Source organism: Equus asinus, chromosome 4, assembly GCF_041296235.1.
Source record: "Equus asinus isolate D_3611 breed Donkey chromosome 4, EquAss-T2T_v2, whole genome shotgun sequence".
NCBI lineage: Eukaryota > Metazoa > Chordata > Mammalia > Perissodactyla > Equidae > Equus > Equus asinus.
In genome coordinates this window covers 129,617,532-129,633,826 of record NC_091793.1, presented here as the reverse complement: position 1 = coordinate 129,633,826, position 16,295 = coordinate 129,617,532, and the positions used below count along the sequence as shown (strand labels likewise).

Sequence of the window (16,295 nt, the reverse complement as noted above, 5' to 3'; positions counted from 1 at the left end):
TGGCTATTATGAATAATGCTGCTAGGAATATTTCTGTATAAGTTTTTGTATAGATATATATTTTTATTCATCTGGGTACATACTTACAAGTGAAATTGCTGGATCATAAGGCAACTCTATACTTAACATTTGAAGGAACTGTCAGACAGTTTTCCAAAGACACTGCACTAAGTTATAGTCTCACTGGAAATGTATGAAGATTTCACATCTCTCCACATCCTGGACAACACTTGTTATTGTCTTTTTAATTTTAGTCATACTAGTGGGTGCTAAGTGATACACTGTGGTGTTGACTTTTCATTCCCTAATGACTAAAGATGTTAAATACATTTACACGTGATTATTAGCCATTTGTTTATCTTCTTTGGTGAAGTGTCTATTCAAATCATTTGCTCATTTTTAAATGGGGTTATTTGTCTTATTTTATTATTGTTTTAAGAGTTCTTTATATATTGTAGCTACAAGTCCCTTATCAGATACATGATTTTCAAATATTTTCTCCCACTGTCAGTTTTCTTTTCAGTTTCTTGGTGACACCATTTGCAGCAAAAGCCTGTCTAATTTAATACAGTCTAATTTATCTGTTTTCTCCTTTGTCAGTTGAAGTTTTGATATCATGTCTAAGAAATTACTTACTCCAAAGTCACTAAGATTTACTTCTATGTTTTCTTCTATCAATGTTATATTTTTAGCTCTTACTTTTAGATCTACAATTAATTTACAGATCTTTTTTGTGGATGTTGTGAGATGGAGGTCCAAATTCATTTTTTGCATGTGGATAATGCAGTTGTGCCCATACAATCTGTGGAAAAGACTATTCTTTTACTCTTTTTTCCAGTTTTATTGAGAAATAATTGACAAACATCACTGTATAAGTTTAAAATATACAGCATGGTAGTTTTATTTACATATATTGTGAAATGATTATCACAATAGATTTAGTGAACATCCATCATCTCATATAAATACAATAAAAAGAAAAGAAAAAAAATTTTCTTTGTGTTCAGAACTCTTAGGATCTACTCTCTTAACTTTCTTGCATATCACACAGCAGCATTAGCTATGATCATCATGTTGTACATTTCATCCCTAGTACCTATTTATCTTATCACTGGAAGTTTATACCTTTTGATCACTTTTCTCCAATTCCCCTTCCCTCCACCCTCCACCTCTGGAAAACACAAATCTGATCTCTTTTTCTATGAGTTGGTGTTTTTTTGCTTGTTTGTTTATTTGATTGCTCATATAAGTGAGATCATATAGTATTTGTCTTTCTCTGACGTTTCACTTAGCATAATAGCTTCAAGGTCCATCCATGTTATCACAAATAGTAAGATTTCCTCATTTTTTATGGCTGAATAATATTTCATTGAATATATGTTCCACCACGTCTTGGTCTATTCATCCATCAATGAACTCTTAGGTTGTTCCCATGCCTCGGCTATTGTAAATAATGCTGTAATAAACATGGCGTGCAGATATCTTTTCAAGTTAGTGTTTTCATTTCCTTTGGATATATTCCCAGAAGCTTTCACACATTTAATTGTCTTGGCACCTCATCAAAAATCAACTCCCCCATGAATATAAAGTTTTATTTCAGGAATCTCAGTTCCATTATTTCATCTTTCTACTATTATATATGTATATATATATGTATCTTTCTATTATTTTCTCACTGTCATAATTTTTGAAGACTTGCAAAACTTTGTTTGTTTTTTTTTAAAGATTGGCACCTGAGCTAACAACTGTTGCCAATCTTTCCTTTTTTTTTTTTCTGCTTTATCTTCCCAACCCCCGGGTACACAGTTGTATATCTTAGCTGCAGGTCCTTCTAGTTGTGGGATGTGGGACGCTGCCTCAATGCAGCCTGCCGAGCGGTGCCATGTCGGTGCCCAGGATCCCAACCCTGGGCCGCAGCAGCGAAGTGCGCGAACTTAACCACTCGGCCACAGAGCCAGCCCCAAAACTTTGTTTGTAAGTTTCAAGATTTTTTTTGATTACTCTGAGTCCCTTGTATTTCAATATGAATTTTAGGATCAGCTTGTCAATTTCTACAAAGAAGCCAGGTGGAATTTTGATAGAGATTGTGTTGAATCTGTAGATCAGTTTGGTGTGTGTTGCCATCTGAACAATATCAAGTCTTCCAATCCATGAATAGGGGATGTCTTTTCATGTATTTGGATTTTTTAAAATTTATTCGGTATTTTTGTTTGTTTTTGGCACAGAACTCTTGTACTTCTTGTGTTAAAGTATACATATTTTATTCTTTTTGATGCTATTATAAATGAAATTGTTTTCTTAATTTCATTTTCCGATTGTTCATTGCTAGTGTATAGAAATACAATTAATATTTGTATGTCACTCATGTATCCTGCAAACTTGCTGAACTTGTTTGGCTTATAAGTGTTCCTCAAGTCTTCAATATCTTTGGTGATCCTTTGCACAGCTGTTCTATCCAATATTCAATATGGAACATTTAATTTATTTTCATTTAATAAAATCACTAATATGGTAAGATTTGATATCTGTCATGTTACTGTTTGTTTTCATTATATCTTATGTCTTTGTTCCTCTATTCCTTCATTACTGCTTCTTTGTGTTAAAAGTATTTTTTCTAATGTACCAATTTAATTCCCTTATTATACTTTTACAGTATTTTGTGAGTTATTTTCTTAGTTGTTACCCTAAGGATTATAACCAGCATTTTCATTTGAAACAACTAGGTTAATATTAATATTAAGCTAATTTCAATAATATACAAAAACTTTATTCTACTATGGCATGTTACTCCATCATTCTTTTGTGCCATCAATGTCATACAAATTACATATTTACATAAGTCCATCAACAGAGCTTTATAGTCACTTACTTATGCAATTATCCTTTAAATCATATTGGAAGAAAAGAGTTACTTAAAATATAAAATATTGAGATTTTATATTTACCTATGCACTTATTTTATCAATCACTTAATTTCTTCATGTGGACTTAAGTTACCATGTAGAATCTTTTCGCTTCAGCCTCAAGAACTTCCTTTAGTATTTCTTGTAGATTAAGTTGGCTAGAGATATATTTTCTTGATTTTTCAATTGTTTTTTAATCCGGGAATGCCTTAAAGTCTCCATTTTTGAAGGATATTTTTGCTGGATATAGAATTCTTGGTAGACATTCTATTTCTTTCAGTTCTTTGTACATGTCATCCTGTTGCCTTCTGTCCTCTGTGATCTCTGCTGCAAATTCAGCTGTTAATCTTACTAAGGAAACTTTGTATATGGTGACTAATTTTTTTTGCCACTTTGAAGATTCACTCTTTGCAAATGGCCTGAGGAATGTGAACTCAGAGTGAGGACAAATGGTAACAACAGTGTTTATGAAGGTTTTCATGGAAGCCACAACACTTATCAAATAGTCAGAATGCTCTGTGGATGAGACATTTTGAAGGACTCTCAATCTTTCTGCTCCCTCTAAGAGTTGGAAGACTGCTATTTTTCACAACTACCATGGTTGCAAGTTTACCGGTTGTACAAGAGTACCGTGGAGCTGAGGAGAGAGGGATGGGATTATGTCATTACAATGTGACAAATACTGTTGTTCTTTTAGAAGGTCAGCAGTTTTTACTGAATAGACACTGTCTTAATTGCTGCAAGTCTTAGGTTAATTTCCAGAGCTCCTCAATAGCTGACTTTGAAAAAATTTGCCAGTGTTTTTGTTGCTTCTACGGAGGATCAATTTACAGAGATCTTCACTCTACCGTTCCTGAAGTGCTATCTCATGTTAGTCCTTTTTAGTTATGAGTAGTCCTGTATTTTCTTTCAAATTTGTCTTTTCTATTTTGGGTAGATGATGAAATCCTTAAATAAGAAGGAAAATAGTTCACATAGAATCAACGTAGAGCATCAATATTCCAAAGCCCTTTTATTCTAGATTTTTGGTTTGCTACCTTATAATGAGAGGCTGAGATGAAAGTCAGACACTATCTTCCACGCTTGTTAATATGCACAGTTACGTAATGAAGTTATAGATTATTCATTTTATGATTATTGTCTCAGTCCTATATGCCCAAAGCTGACAAAAATATAACTAAGTTCTTTCTTATATTCTTTTCTTTCTTGGTTTTCATATTCTCTAAGATGTTGGAGAATGTGGCACTCAATTCCAAAATGAGTCTCCATCATTGAAGATAGAATGAAATATAGAGTTATATTGAAAACGTGAAAAGGGAAGTATTCATTTTTTCCAGGGGAGAGAAGAGAAACTATTATAGAAGCAACAGCATGCTGGATTTTAAAGAATGAGAAAGTTTCAGTAAGGAGAAAGTGGAGGGAAAAGACATAACCATAATTATATTTTAGGAAGTGAAGAGCAGGAGATAGTTGTTAAATATTCTGTAAGCAAGATGCTTGTAGTTTATTTTGCAAAATATGATTTAAAGCAAAATAAAAACTAGATGAATAAAATAATTTTGAACTTTGCTCAGTATCCAATATTTCAAAACTGTAAACTGGCCAAGCTGGTTTCAGAAAAGAGTCATGCATTTATAGCTTATCAATAACTGACAGTCACCAGTGAAAATGGATAAACATATCTTTGTTTTTTCTTTCATATCCTAATAGACAATATAATGGAAATAAATGCTCTTATTTTAAAATAAGAACATAAAACTTTGTACCAGTCCTTGCAGATGTGCATTGTGCATGATTTTGAAGTGGCACAGATCAAGCTAATGACTGGAAAATATCTTGGAATGCCCAGTTAGATTAGCAGTTCCCAACAATATTCTGAAATCAATAATGCAGCAAAATTGCTGAAGTCCCTTTAGAACCATTTGAATATATTTTATATTTTGTGAAAGAGAAAAGTTCATAAAGTAAAGATACAAATTGCAGTTAATATTTTTGCTCCCTTTTATGCCATGCTAAATTCTCCTGACTCAGATGACATAAATTTGGAAAAAATGTAAAATGTTCATTACATGCGCCTGGATTTCAAAGAATATTTACACATTGTAAATGTAATTGCAGGCCACACACCGACTTTGGAAAATAGTTCTCTAGCTTCCTAACTTCTCTCAACTTTTCCTGAAATGTTTTTATAGGTTGATGTACATGTATTGATAGTACATTTACTATCAATTGGAAAGTTGGAAAGTTATGCATATTATTTTAATACATAGCGATTCTTTTTCATTTCTTCATACTAAACATCTATTTTGAAACTTTGCTGTATGTTATATATTTCAGTTCACTGTTGTTGAACTTAAACAAATAGCCAGCTATTTCTCCAGCATAAATGGGTTTATTCAGGATCAGCAAAAAATTGCAATTCAGGATCTGCAACCATGGTAAGCCACGTGCGAGTCCCAGACAGCAAGAGGGGGGAACTCTTTTATAGAGGGAAAGAGGAAGTTGGGGGGGCTATTGTAAACAGAGAGTCTATTGGAAGAACTGAGAGTTGATGTGTAGTGGCTTGTCATTGGCTGAGTTGTGACAGTCTGTCATAGGCTGAGCTTCTTGTGTTAAGGAAAGGAAGTCTTTCTGCTTCCTGTTGGGCTCTGTTATGAACGCAGGGTGTGAGAGCTCCCCTTTTGCCTCCCTGACTCCAATTTAATGATGTTTCTGTTTATTAATTTTCACACCATCTAAGATGCATTTTAATGAATGTTACAGACACACCCTTGTCTATTAAATCATTTTCTCTTAGAAATTGGTGATGCCTTATAATTTACACACACACAAAGTGGACTCGAGATAGGTTAACAGATGGCCAAATGCTACATATTTACTTGGAAATAAATCTAGTATAATAAACTTAAATAATTTTATTTTTGAAGTCAATCATTTTAGGTTAGGTAATAAATTTTGGCGGTGTGTAGAGAATCGTTTGAGATTCTCAGCCTATTGATACTTACAGATACTAAATGTGAATTCATATGTCCTTAAAAATGTCAAATTATTGATAAGAACAGAAACCCAAATAAATATTACTTCAGTAGGAAATTTTCTTGTCTTAGAAGGCAACTTTATATATAGAAACTAGATGAACTAATTTTGAGCTTTGCTCAGGAGATATATCTATATCTATTTCTAGAGAGAGAGAGCACTTTATGGTCTTTTCTACACAGCTGATTCAATGAATATAAAAGTATTATTAAATAGTAAATACGAATATATGAATAGACAGAAAAAACTTTTTGATTCTGAAAGTGGGGTTACATTAGTTGAATGATAGCTTAGGGAAAACTGTGAATTATTAAAAACCACAGACTAGGAAGCATTTGAAGTATTCTTTTATATCATCGGTCCTTTAAAATATATTTCATTTTCCTTTTGAGTTCTTCTAAATTGAAATAGAAAATGTCATATTTGCCTTTTCTTTGAAAAAGATATATTCTTAGTATATTTATTGGCACTGAAATTTGTATCTGAAGTGAAATCTAATGTATTGAGGTTTTAAGTGAACAGCACTGGAGATGAAATGTGCTTGATGATACGATCTAAAAGGGAATTGAAGAAGATGCTATTGCCAAGCGCTCATTGAAAACTGGAGTTATTGAAGTTTAATTTTAGAAAGTGGGAACACCAGAGTTTTATTTTTGTTATTTTTCTTATTATTTATAGTTGTTATAAATGATATTAACTGAATTATATAATATTATTGAAAAAACAATAGTTCTGAAAATATTTTTCTGAAGGAAGAAATATAACAGAATTTCAAACAATAATTATTTTAATTAACTCTTTTTATAGTCAAGGGAGTAAACTATCTACACCCCAAAACTGAAAATAATAAAAATATGAAACTTTGTTTTTGTAACCAATGCAATGGATCAAAGGAGAAAAACATAGAGTTATCTAAAGATGTAGAACGGTTTTCAGACCAGCCAGATGTCTTCGCTACCTGAGTGAATGTCCAAATCTATGGAGATAAAGAACCTCTCACTCAAAAGGGATCTTCATCAGTCAGTGAAGTCCTTGCCCAAGAACATCAACATTTCAGCATTGGAGGCAGTCATATCTCCAGGGTGAGACGGACTCATCAGAACTTACGAGGCTAAGATAGCATGGCCTCATTATACACTCAAATCATAATTGTGGGGACACTATCTCTGGTACTTGAGGCAATATGTTTTCAGTGCCAATTAATTAGCATCCTACTTTATATGTCTCTCATGAGTTTGGATGTCATGAGTCAGCCCCTGACAATTAGACTTTATGATAGAGATTGTTGCTGATCACAAATATTCTCAATTCTTGCAAAACATGCTGATGTCCTACACATTTCAGCCATTTAGCTAGCATTTAGGCAGGCCATAAGACAAATGTTTTCCAACTGATCATGAATGGGAGTGAGAGGCGGTACTCCGGCCAAGGCAGCCAAAAGAAGATGTACCTTTTCTACACTCTTTCTCTAGGAGTGCCAGACAAACAACACAAATAATATAAATAGTGAACAATCCTTGCTTAATTTACTTTGACAGATAAACATGGTGAATTCTCTAAGTATTTTTTGTCTGGTATAATTCCAACAGAGATTTATCACAGCTCATCATTTTTCTCCACCACTTACTAAACAAATTGGTTTCTCTCTTCTATCCTTCATGTATCTCTTGGAGATTATTTCTGCAATCCCTTATGAATTTTCCTCTCTCTAAAAAAATTATACTTTAAATTATATAACAATACGAAGACAATTACAAGTTAGATAAAAATTAAATTTTGCCTGCTTATTTAAAATAATGTATACAGCCTTCTAAATATCATTGTCCTTTAAGTCTGTTCTAAGTTTGGTGGCTTCAGGTATAGCTATATATACTTCATTTATAGCTATATATTCTTTACATATAGCCACGTATGATTCATGTATAGCTAATCACATCATCTTTTTTAAGTTTTGTTTTATTTTGACCTTAACTCTGGGTTTCAGTTCTTTGAATTCAAAAGTCCTTTAGATCTTTATTCTCATTCCCATAGCATATATCCACTTGTTCCAGAAATACATTCTACAAATCAAAGTTTATCTGCTGATCTCATTCTTAATTTCCAACTTTCTCTAAGATAGGAGTATCTTTATATATTTCAGGCACTATTATATAATGACAAAATGCTAATATACTTCACATGATCTCAGCAATAAATTTTACTACAGTTGTCCATTGGGATCGTCTTGCTTAGGTCAGACTTTGTAAAACTGTCTAAATACTAAAAATGTATGTTCCTTTGAACATGCCCCCCAAATTAATGGAGAATTAGAAAATTAGTTTAATATGCTGAACTAAATATATAGAAATGATTAAATATTCATATAATTGAACAAACACCCCCTACATAAATATATTTGAGTATATGTATGTGTGTGTGTGTATATATATATATATATGCATATCTGTATCTATCTATTGAGAAGACAGACAGATGTGAAAATATAAATATAACTTCAAGTTGATTACTTTCAATTTGATTATTTGAAAGCTAGATTAACTTTCAATCTCTCCTACATAAGAAACTATCTCTGTTCAGGCCCTGCCTAGAGTCTCTTCAGGCCCTGCCTAGAGTCTCTTCTTGGTCATCTTTTTGGTCCCAGTGTCATCCACATCAATTTATTCCTAAACTATACTCTCTGATAATGGAGCTGCAATATAACAATAGACATTTCTTACTAGATATCTGAAATTCCCCAAAATTCAAACTATAAAGAATGAGTTTTTCTCAATTGTATTTCTTGAAGTAACAGCTAGCATTCATAAATATTTCTGAATACCAATGTCCAGACTTTTTGCTATACAGTAATGGTAATAATAATAATGATAATCCTTGTCCTCAAGATGTGAGAACACAGAATAGGAAGAAATTTACTTCCAAACAATAATTTCTCTAATGAAGAAAGAGACTTATGGAATTTCACTCTTCTCCTGTTGAAACAGGAAAAGGACTGCCAGCAAAGTAAGTTGAATGTCCATCTATCTTACCAATGTGAAAACCAATTAATAGAAATGGCCCTTTGGGTATTTCAGACCTGCTGGCAACTGTGAAATCACCTTTAATGAGGAAAAATGTCGTAAGGTATTTTAAAAAAGAGATATTTTAAATTATTCAACCAATGCTTGTTCAGATTTCACAAGAAGTCTATTTATAATTTGGGTTACTTTTTAGATATGCCAGAGAAGGAGAACTCAGTCAAGAAAACAAGAAGAATTCAGTCTCTGTGACCACCATACCCTTATTGGAAATAAATCAATTGAATCCAAGTTATGCAACAACTTGGTGACTGGGAGTCTCATCCTTAGGAAGTTAATCCAGGACTATGAATGAGTTTGGGCCAGCATTAGTCAAGTGACCACTCTCTTATGTTCACCTATCTATAGCCAAGACCATGGGGTCATACAAATAGTTAATGCGTCAGCGTTTCTGTAAATAATTACTTTTCCTTGATTTACAACTTGTTACATAAAGATTTTACTAATTATTAGGAAATCACTGGTGCTGTTTTTGATTTGGGATTTAAATGGTAATCATAGTTTATGACAAAACTGATAAAAATGATCAGTGATCTGAAAGTGATATTTCAAGCACTTCGTAGTTGCTCTCCCATGGGATGAGTTAGAAATGACTGAGGTATTGCTTCCAACTGTTGTTTATATTCTCTAAACCTAGGTCAGAGAAGAAGAATCTGTTCTCAGATCAGGAGAAATGCCATTAATAAATATGAACCAAGGAAAAGCAAAATTCAGGGGCCCACTAATGTTTCTGAAGGCTATAGGTTTTTGGAAAATGTTGTGTAAGCAAAATTGTACATCATGTCACCGTTTGAAGCAAACTTTCCCAGGCTGTGTCTATGTTTAAAATATCACTTGGCTTCTATTCAACTCATTTTTAGGGCAGGCACTATGATAATTATTACTCACCTCCAGAAATCATTATTTTCATCTACCTTGCAATTCTATCACTTGAAACTGATCTGGGAGGAGCGAAATTCACCAAGTCTGAATTTAATGACTTTGCCTTTGATTCATTTTATTACAGAAACAAGGACTTTATAGACCAAAGAAGACAGAGATCTTGTTACAAGCTGTGGCAAAAACATTCTGAGGGAATGAGTCTGATTGGTCCGACTTGAGTTATGAGTGAGACCATCCTTAAACCTATCACTATCATCAGGAATACTAGGTACTATGATTGTCCAACTTTAATCACATTCCTACTTCTCCGGTGCCAGGGAAGGAATAGACTCTCTCAATTGTCAAAATCTATTAAAATCACATGGTCCTAATAAGATAGGGACAATTGCCCAAAAAAAAGACTACAGTGGTTAACATTATCATAAAGTGGCCTCCCAAATCCCCACCCCTTGTTGTCACACACTTGTGCAGTCTCCTCCCCTTGAGTATGGACATGTCCAGTGAGTTGCTTCCAAAGAGTAAAATATGGCAAAGATGACAGGGTGCACGTGATTACACACTTAAGATTGTAGTGCCTAGCCTTTGGAGCTTCTCTTTCCTTTGCTAACTTTGAGGAATGGAACAGTCTTGTTGGGAAACCTCACAGCACACAGAACTGTGGGCAGCCTCTAGATGTTGAGGGCAGTCTCTGGTTCACAGCAGAAAAAACTAAAGCTCAATCCAAGAAAGTGAATTCCACCAGCAACCTGCGTGAGCTCAGAAGCAGACCTCTCCCCACCATAGCCTCAGAGGAGACTGAAGCCCTGGCTGGCAGCTTGAATGCAAACTTGAGTTCTTAAGCAGAGGACCCAGCTAGGCCACGCTGGAGTCTTGAACCATAGATATACTAAATGAGGTAGTAAATGTGTATTGTTAAATGTGTTACATGTGTGGCAATATTGTTATGCAATAGACAGCTAACACAAATACTACAGTTTCATGAAAACAATGATTACCACTAAATGCTGTTACAACCATTAACTGATTGTCATTAAAACAAAGTTTTCCAATCACAGATCCTAATTCTGGGTTTATGTTTATGAACCTGCTCTCCTCTACCTGGTCTATCTCCTAGGATAGACCCTCTGCACATGAATTGCAACTCCTGAAGGATTAAACTGCAATACACTAGTAGTAGGAAATATGCCCTTTGACTCCTCAATGAAGTACTTATTTTCTAGATACTATGTCACTACATGAAACTGTCAGGTTGTGAACACATTAATGACTCTAACCTGCTGTGTTTCAATTGCTTCAATTTTTGCCAGTTTTCCACTATCAATGCAAGATGGAATGAAGAAATCTATGATCAGGGCAATTTCTGCTTCATTATGAAATTTTAGGAGTTGTTAATAATGATGTTTAGCATACAATGTATTTTCTAGCCTTTTAAAATTTTCTTTCCCATAGACCAAAAGAAGAAAATTCTTCCCAGCTCTCCTAAAAAATACAGAACCGAGTGTTGAATTAAATAGGCTAAATGTCTTCTTCTGATAAATGAATGCTCACTCACATAGAACTTGTAAATGCTACTTAATCATTTAAAATAGAAATAAAGATTCCTTTCTGGTATCTGATATCTTACCTTAGGCTAACACACTTTAATCTTGACTATAGTCCTGGCATTTGTTATCCACAATCACTTAAAAATAGAAGGATGAACAATTTAACTGTTTATGAACTGAACTATTTAATATATTCATACTTAGAATTGTAATTACAGTACTAGAGGTTAAAACTCTATGATAAGGCCTTGTTTTAGAAAAAGAATAAATAAATTTCTTATTGTTATTTAAGACAAAGTAATGTTCAAAGTAAGAATTGTGGGTCTGTTTGACACCCAAGTTATGCAAGATAGGACAGAACTCCACCTCAATGTCCTTAATAAGTCCTTCTTAGACCCAAACAGAGAGAGAGATGTGTGTGTATGTTTTCATTGTTCATTTCATTCTTATTTCTCAATACAAATGGGGTGCTGCTTAAAGAAAACAGTAATTGTTATTTTCAATCTCAATCAATCTTCTAAGGCAGAGGTTGCTATACTCTTTCTGTAAAGGGCAAGATGGTAAATATCTTCAGCTTTGCAGTCCATAAATCTTTATTGCAACTACTCAACTCTGTCATTGTAGCATGAAAGCAGCCATAAACAATATTTAAATGAATGATCATGACTCTATTCCAATAAAACTTTACTTACAAAATCAGGAGGAGGCCCAGGTTTGACTCTCAGGGCCATAGTTTGCTCTCTGTCATTCTAAGGAAATTCAACAGTGTGTGTTTTACTTACTGAAGACTTGTTGTTTATCTGACTGTCCTGATAAACTAAGACAGGATAAAATAAGGCTGAGAGCTGGAGATCGAGTAGAGCCAAAAATTAAACTATATATTCAAGTTGTAAGGGATATTTTTTTGGTCCAGGTTGGGAAGAATGCAGGCAGGATAGAAAAAGTTGAGTGGGCTGTGAGCTCTGTGAGAAAAACTTCAGAAGGAAAACCCACCACTATGGCATTGCCTAAGAAGGAAATTTAGGCACCAAAAATCCAAGGTGCCTTTTTAAAGTCATATGATAATTTTGTGAAATTAGGGCTTGATATAAACTTTCTTCTTGTACTGTCATAAAAATCTGTAGTAGTCTTCATTGTTCACTCAAATTCTGTGAATAGATTATTTTCAAGGATTCTAAGGGTGTTGGACTCTAGGTATCCAGGTAGATGTCTAGCAGAAACTGGAAAAAGAGCTGAAAAATAAAATAATTTTTATTTGGATTTCTGTCATACTTTGCTGTGAGAGGTCTGGACAGGAGGCCTCCATGAGTGGGCAAAGGCTAATGTTCCTCAGAGAGAATTAACCTGCTTTTAAAAGCACACACGAAAAGTCACACAGGCTTTATTCTTGTTACCACTATTCCTTCCAAGAATGACCAATAAAATGAAGCCAAATAAAACTAAGTCATCTTTCCTAAATTTCCACAAGGACTCTCTGGGTGCCTATAAAACTTTATTTTTCTGCTTTATCCTTTCTCGATGGCCTCCCCATAAACTGAGATGTGTTAGTCAAATCCAAGCACACTTTACTCTTCTTTGTTTTACTTCAAAATCATGTTACCAAAATATCACACAATCTTGACTGGGTGTTAGCAAGAGAGATTACAGGAAGTTACGTTCTCTGAAATCAAGAGCTAATGGAAGACAATAGATATATTCAAAGAAAACTGTATGTATAATTTCTTTATTCCATACTGTAAACAAAAATAACTTAGAAGAATCAAAAACCTTCATAACACTAGAATAAGTAGTTGTAATAATAACAATAGGTAATTTTAATGTTTGACATTCTGTTTTTTATAGATCAGCCACATGGGTAGTCAGCTGGACTTATTTGAACCTATTTCTCTGGCTCTAATTCAAAATGAGTAAAAAAATGCAAGTTCAAATTCTGACACCTATAGGCCAGGAGACTAAAAACTGAACTATGGAAAGTTAAGGTACAGCCATCATGGGAGATATCTTAAGGCCAGTTGCCCTCCCTGTATCTCATTGATCATCTCTTTTAATACCAAAGTAGATAATATTTTAACTTCTAATTTTCAACTTATCGTCCTTACATAAAACATTGTTATAAGAGTGAAAACTTCAAGACCTTTTTCCCTCCTGTCTTTGGTCATATAATTTAACTTCAAGAATCTTTTAAAACCCTAATCTACTAAAACTATAACCTTCAGAGTCTGTTAATCTGCTCCCTCCACCTTCTGGAAGCTGTAATTCTCTTCCATTTCTATGCGCCATTGGAACCACTTCTATAACCTTTTCCTAAGATTCCAAAGACTTTCAATAGCTATGTACAGAAGGAAACTTTACTGTGGTACATCAAATGATAAATGGATCAAAATTCTTAAACCCTCCTGTATCCAGGCCTTTTGTAATGTGGCTTATCAAAAAGGGAGAATAGGCTTCTCCATCCCTTGAATTTAGTCTGGTCTTTTGTTTTGCTTGGGCCAATGGGATAGGAGCAAACCTGATGCAATGAGAGGCATAAAAAAAGTGTATGTATATTTCTACTGCTTATCCGGGGCAACCAGCCGTCATCATGAGAACATCTCCAGGCAACTCTGCTGGCAAGATATGAGAGACACGTGGAGGAGACAGAGTTGCTTGTGATAACACTTTCCTAGACCAGACAGCCCCCAGTGAAACCACTAGCATCAGCAGATAAGATCAAATAAGATAAAATCAGTAGAGTCTATTCCAGATGAGCAGAATTACACAAACAACCCGTAAACTCAGGAAAGTAATAAATTGGGGCTTATATATTACCTGGAAATACTGAATAAAACTTTATAATCCAATGGTTACAGGATATACCTCACATTTTTTAAAGACTAACTCTTTTGAGTTAAAAAGGAGGCAAACATCTTTATCATCTGTCTGCCTTTGTCATGTGTCAAATTTTATTCATAAGACCTGTTTTTTTTATTTCAAATGGATGATTTTGGGGTATGCGAAGTGATAAACACAGGACACTTGTTAGCATTAAATTTGCTTTCTTTTGTCTTAGTGCTATAACGTTCATATGTAAAGACATCCAGACAAATGATAGTTTGTTCTACTACCACTAGTATAACAATTAATACTTGACTTAAGAAGAAGACAGTAGGAAGAATATGTTAAAATAGCACAGAAATAGCATCCCCCCAACAATGTCTTCCAACTCTCTCATCCTTTGCTAAGTAAGAGTTATCAGCAGCCCCCAGACTTCTACTCTTCCTCTTCATCCCTAATACTTCTCAGCATGGATCTATCTAACAGCCCTAATCAAAGCAACTCCCAAAAACACCCCGCCCTTTGGTTTGTGTTTTGCGCTGCATGTCCAGTAAAAGAAAGCATGTATCTGCAATATTTTTCTCTAATACATACTAAACATTTTCAAAACACTTAGACTCCCTGTGCATTCCTAATAAAAAGGAGATTGCACATTTTACCTCTGGAGAAACATAATTAAATCGCTCCTCCAATTCTTGATTTCCCTAATCTGTCTACAGGCATATCTTATTGACACTAGTCATGTCACTCTGCTGGGTTGAAGTGAGAAGAAAATGAAAAATACTTTAAGAAGTGCTTTTAAACTCTAAAAGTTTATACAAATGCTGAAACAACCGCTATAACAATGACAAAATCTCCCTGAAAATCTCTGTAATATTGTACTGTAAATTCTGAGTTAATTAGAGATTATGGTTGTAATAGTTTGAAATAGGTTAAGCCAGGAAGTTATGGAGTTTTTATTGATATTGTGAATAAATTTATGAAAATAAATGAGTAGAGATTCAGTCTGGTAAATTCAGTTAATCTGACTTAACTCGAGTTTCAGTTTCCTTACCCATAACTGTGAGATCAGAAGGTCATCTAAAGAATAGAAAAAGACTAGAAGACTGGAAAGCACTTGACAAATGTCAAGTAAATACAATAAAATCACCACCACAGACATAGAAACTATTAGGAACGCAGTCTAGCATGGAACCAGGAGTCAAAGTTTTAAGAATTTATATTGAGTTCTGTCCCCGGGTTACCTTACAACCTGAAAAAAGAATAATTTTCCATCCTCTTCATGTGTCATTATATCCTTTTGCCAAGGTAATGCATCACAGAACACACGGAAACCTTAATATCACTGAAATTCCTTAGAAGAATGACAGATGGTAGGACAGTAGAATATGGTGACCTAAAATGCTATCATTTAAAAACTTAGTACAAGAAAGAGAATAAAAGTAAACCAAAACTTTTGAATGCTTGGCAAGTTCTAAAACTGTTTACAAAATGGTCCAGGATGTATTTAATCAATGGAATTTGCTCCTGTTTTTATTAGTATTTATTGATTGTCCATTCTGTGCAAAGAAATGTGCATGAAAGTTTGCTTCAGCAGCATCTATCCTAAAAAAAAAAAATGGAATGATACAAAGAAGATTAGCATGGCCCCTGAACAAGGATGACACACAAATTCGTGAACCATTCCATATTTAACAAAAAGAAGAATATCGGCAACAGATGTTAGCTCAGGGCCAATCTTCCCCACAAAAAAAAAAAAAAAAAAGGAAGAAAGAAATGTGCATGAGATATTTACTTTATAAAATAAAGTTTCAGTACTATAATCAAGCAAAAATAAAAATATTTCAATGAGGGGATTGAAGGAAGATGGTCAACATGTACAAACTTCCAGTTATAAGACAAATAAGATCTAGAGATGTAAATTACAGCATGATGAATCTCATTAACGCTGCTGCCTGATGTATAGGAAAGTTAAGAGAGTAGATCCTAAGGCTTCTCATCATCAGAAGAATTTTTTTCGTTTCTTTTTATTATATCTATAT

The 16,295-nt window shown here is 33.9% G+C and overlaps 1 non-coding gene across 1 annotated transcript; it reads left to right on the top strand.

The window, feature by feature from the left end:
* Positions 1-15,845: 15,845 nt before the first annotated feature.
* LOC123285386 (U6 spliceosomal RNA) lies at positions 15,846-15,948 on the top strand. The gene has a single exon (XR_006527137.2). It is a non-coding gene; the product is annotated as a U6 spliceosomal RNA (small nuclear RNA).
* The last annotated feature ends 347 nt before the right edge of the window (positions 15,949-16,295 follow it).